Source organism: Capra hircus, chromosome 19 (genome assembly GCF_001704415.2).
Source record: "Capra hircus breed San Clemente chromosome 19, ASM170441v1, whole genome shotgun sequence".
In the NCBI taxonomy this organism is placed as follows: domain Eukaryota; kingdom Metazoa; phylum Chordata; class Mammalia; order Artiodactyla; family Bovidae; genus Capra; species Capra hircus.
The window spans coordinates 15,221,238-15,225,938 of NC_030826.1; the positions used below are offsets into that span (position 1 = coordinate 15,221,238).

General features: G+C 54.5%; 1 non-coding gene across 1 annotated transcript; it reads right to left on the reverse strand.

Moving 5' to 3' along the window:
* On the reverse strand, positions 3,352 to 3,423 carry TRNAC-GCA. Its single transcript has one exon. It is a non-coding gene; the product is annotated as a tRNA-Cys (tRNA).

The window sequence follows — 4,701 nt, forward strand, 5'->3', positions numbered from 1 at the left end:
GCGTTTACCTCAACGTTTCTGGTAAGCAACGTTTACCAGGAACGTTCACCAGAAGGCAAGCTTGCTCAGCACACAGTCTTGTCTTCATGATGGCTAGGCAGAGCATTCAGAACAAGGCCTTACACGTAAATACCTGTTGAAAAAAATGAATGGAGAGGGGCTTCTCTTGTGGTCCAAAGGTTAAGAATCTGCCTTTCAATGCAGGGGACGTGGATTCCATCCCTGGTACCGGAGGATCCCACGTGCCTTGGAGCAACTAAGCCTCTGCACCACAACTACTGAACCCTTGCTCCCAGAGCCTGTGCTCCCTAACAAAAGAAGCTGTGGCAATGAGAGGACTGCACACCACAACTAGAGACCTGCATATGGGAACAGAGACCCAACACAGCAGAATAAATAAATAAGTAAAAATGTAAACAGTGGAGACCCATTGTACAGACAGGAACATCTAGGCAGAAGGAGTCTGTAACTCTGGGCTTCCAGCCCTGCTCCCCTCTCCCTTGGGATTCTCCTTCTTCCCACCGCCGCCCTCCCCCGCCCCTGCCTCCCTCCTCTCCTGGGCTGGGAAGGGTTGACGAGCTAGAGAAGGCAGGCAGGCAGCCACAGAACTATTCCAAGAAGCGAGAGATCCCGATGCAGGGGGAGAATTAAACTCCTGGCTTCAGGGGCAGGTGAGAGAGAGGCAGTTGTCTGAGTCAGTGGGAGAGGGAGAGTGGCCCCTCTCCTGGGGCTCCTGATGGGTCAGATGTAGTACCTCCCTGTCCCCGGGCCCGCCACGTGCAGAGCGGCCGGGCCCTGGGAGGAGGGATGCTCACCAAGGAGGGGCAGGCCTGCTTGTTTGCTGGCTCCCACCCCAGGATTTATGGCTCTGCCCTTGAGCGGGAGCCTCTGACGGAGATATATGGGCCTGCTTATCTGCTGGGAGTGGGCCCCACGCATGACACTGAGCAGCTCCTGCCGCAGCCACCATGTGCAGCAGGAGATCTACGGCTCTTTCTCCTGGCTGGAATTCCTCCACTCTGCAGCCGATGGGCCAGCAGCCACTTAGCCAGGACAGAAAGGCCCTGACCAGCTTGGTCCCTGTGCAGTCATAACGCTTGGTGGCTGAGAAGGATGGCGCTACCCAGTTCCCTCATGCCTGCTGCGCTCCGCGGTGGCCCTGAGTGGCTGGACACCACCAACAGTAAATCCTATGATGGCCCAGACGTAGAAGTCCAGGAGGGAGGGGCGTGGGGGAGGGTGGGACAGGAGGCTCGTGTGTATTGAGGCTGCTTCCTAAGTGCCAGGCATTTGCCACGTATGCTACCTGCCATCTCTGCCCCTGGCTGTCCGGGGCGTCAGAGTCATCAGCTCTTTCTCAGATGCAGCAGCTGAGACTCAGGGACTTCCGTGCTGGTCCAGTGGTTGGGAATCCACCTGCCAATGCAGGGGACACTGATCTGATCCCTGGCGCAGGAGGATTCCACATGCCCGAGGGGCAACAAAGCCCATGAGCCACAACTACTGAGCCCGCAATGAAGGGTAGCACCCGCTCACCGCAACTAGAGAAAGCCCCTGCACAGCAATGAAGACCCAGAGTAGCCAAAAGTAAATAAAAAAGAAAAAAAAAAAAGAAACCAAGACTGGGAGGGGCGGGGAGGGGGGCTGCACTTATGAAGCACCATGTGCATTACCCTTGCTATTTAACTTTTTTTTCCACCGTAACAGGGGAACCTTTTAAACCCCTTTTAGACATTAGGAGCTTAGGCCTCGACAAGGGGACAGTAAGGATGAGGATGGCTACTGGCTGCACCCTTGCTCCGCCCACACCTTAAACCCTTTGCGAGTGCTTTGTCGTCATCACAGCCAGTCAAGGAAGTAGCTACGTTCTACTGTCCCAGTTGGATTAATGAAAAACGGGGGTCAGGGAGGTTGGTAATAGTGGGGGCAGGATAGAGCTGAGGTCCTTCCTCTTTCTGCATCACTTGGCCAGGCTGAGATGCTTCTTGGGGACCACACCAATCGCTTTCTGGTTCACCATCGGAGATCAGCTGGCGGGGCATGGTCTTCATTTTAAAGGGACCCCGAACCCCTAGTCCTCACCTGTTGTTGTTCCCACCTACTGGCAGCTCCTTCTTGCGGGTCCCCAGTCTCCCCAGCCTTCCGCAGTCAGCCTGAGTGGCAGGCAGAGTCTGGGAGCTCTCTCTGGGATCTCTCTCCACAGCTGGAGACTGTCAGACTGTCTCTCTCCTCCTCCCAGGCAGTGCCAGCCCTGGGAGACTTACGGTAAAGGCACTTTGATCACAGAAACTCTGGGGAGCAGAAGCGAGTGGGAAAGAGAGCGCGAGCGCGTGCAAGAGATTTACATCCAAAGCCAGATCAGAGAGCCCCGTCCGCCGCACTTAGGCGGGGGCTGGTTTCTGTCACAGGGCCGTGGCCAAGCAGCTCAGGACCAGAGCGGCGAGGCGCCAGCCTGTCCTTGGAAGAGGTAATGAGGCTGCCGGGCGGGTGTCCCCTGGCCTGGCTGTCATTTCTCTGACAGAGTCATCACCTTTGGAGTGGAGAACCAAACCTCCCCTTTACTCCCCAACTCATTAGAGTCAAAGAACATCAGAGCCAGACGGCCCGTAAAGATCTCTCCCCACCTTGTTAAGGATCCAAAAACTGCGGCTTGGGAGGAGAGTGACTTCCCAAGTCACAGGTTTGCTAGGGGCAGGGCTGAAGCTAGGACCTGGAACTCTGGGCCATATTCTTTCTACAACAGGAAAGGAAGTGGAGGGAAGCAGTTAAGAGCCCAGACTTTGGATCAGGCAGGCCTCGGTCCATAGGTGAGCCCAGCTCCAGCCTCGCTGCTGTGTGATCTGGGGCAGGTGTCTCAACATCTCTGCTTCTTCACTGAATACACCCGGGTGAACACTGCTGTGAGGCTCAAGTGAGACACATGCCTAAGGAAAGCCTGGCCCTGCTCACTGTAATCATCGCTGTCCTTGTTGTTGGGCTTTGTGATCAAGCAGAGCAGAGGGGGAGGAATGGAGCAGGTGGAGGGCAGGGCGTGGAGGCAAAGTGTGGGAGGGCAAACAGCTCCCTCCCCGAGTGACAGGACTGAGTTAGTGACCTGGGCTCCTTGGTGATCAGACCTTTGACATAGATGATCTCGTTTAATTCCCCCACTACCCTATGAGCTGAGTGAAACTATCCCCATTTTACAGATGAAATGAGAACACTAAGGTTCAGAAAGTGAAAGTGTTAGTTGCTCAGTCGTGTTCAACTCTTTGTGACCCCACAGACTGTAGCCCGCCAGGCTCCTCTGTCCATGGGATTCTCCAGGCAAGAACACTGGAGTGGGGTAGCCATTTCCTTCTCCAGGGGGTCTTCCCAACCCAGGGATTGAACCTGGGTCTCCTGCATTGCAGGCAGATACTTTACCATCTGAGCCACCAGGGAAGCCCAAGCAATTCAAGCAACTTGACCCCATTGCCCAACTGGTGAGATAGGGCAGGAATAGAACCCCAGTCTCTGTTTTTTTTTTTTCCAGTTTGCCTGTGGCCCCTGAGACCAGCCTCACTCCAGGGGTGCCTGTGTTTGCAGGGCATGAGATGGACAGCCGACTCTGTTTAGATCCTCCTTAGAGGCTGGACCCACTCTAGCCTGGCCTGGATGAGGCCCCCAGCTTTCAGGCTCCCTCCTGGGCTCAGCCGAGTCCAGCCTCCCCTGCCAGAGGGAGGCAGTGCCCTGGTTCTCTGGACGCCAAGTGGCCCACCTGGTCCTGCCTGTTTCCCTGGAGACAGGTGGGGTTGACTCGCCCCGAGTTGGTGCTGAGGGAGGGACACAATCTCCTCTGCTCCCTGGCTCCTGCCTGTGTTGTTGACTTAGGCTGGTTCTGTGGCTCTGATGGCAGAATAACACAAAACACATCAGAATGCAGTTTCATAGTAAATTACTCTGATTTTTATGGTGCTGTGTATCCTGTCTCTATCTAGTTTACCATGGGAGTTTTTCTCGTTGAGTTTTAGTTCCTCTGCCCCCGTCTCCACTGGCAGCACTTGATTACAACACAGAGAAGGATGTAGAAACCGTTGAGTGCCCCTCAAGTTGTCACTTCGAGGAAACTGGGGCCCCGAGAGGTGAGATGCCAGCACCCAGGTCCCATGGCAGGGCTAGATTCCAGGATCCCTCTTACACGGACCACAGGGCTGCCTATGGGATGCACAGACAGGCAAGTTTGGGGACAGTGTTCTCAGAGCTGCCCCCAACTCCTCTTCCTTAACACCAAAGCAAAGTGGGGGTGCTCCCCCACCCTGCCTCTCAGTGGGCCCTTTCAGGACCCATCATCTTGTCTCCTTTATCCCTGAAGCTAATATTTATTGGGGAGGAGGTCCCTTGAAGGCCATTGCTGAGGTTCTTGTAACTTGATTTGCATAAAAAGGCTGAACATATGGAACTGCTCTCTTAATAAAGTACCAGCATGTTTGAAATTGGGTACAGATTGGGAAAGGGGTGTGTCAAGGCTGTATATTGTCACCCTGCTTATTTAACTTATATGCACTGTATGTGTGTGTGTGTGTGTGTGTGTGTGTGTGTTAGTCACTCAGTTGTGTCCGACTTTCTGTGACCCCATGGACTGCAGCCTGCGAGGCTCCTCTGTCCATGGAATTCTCCAGGCAAGAATACTGAAGTGGGTTGACATTTCCTTCTTCATATATGCAGAGTACATCATGCAAA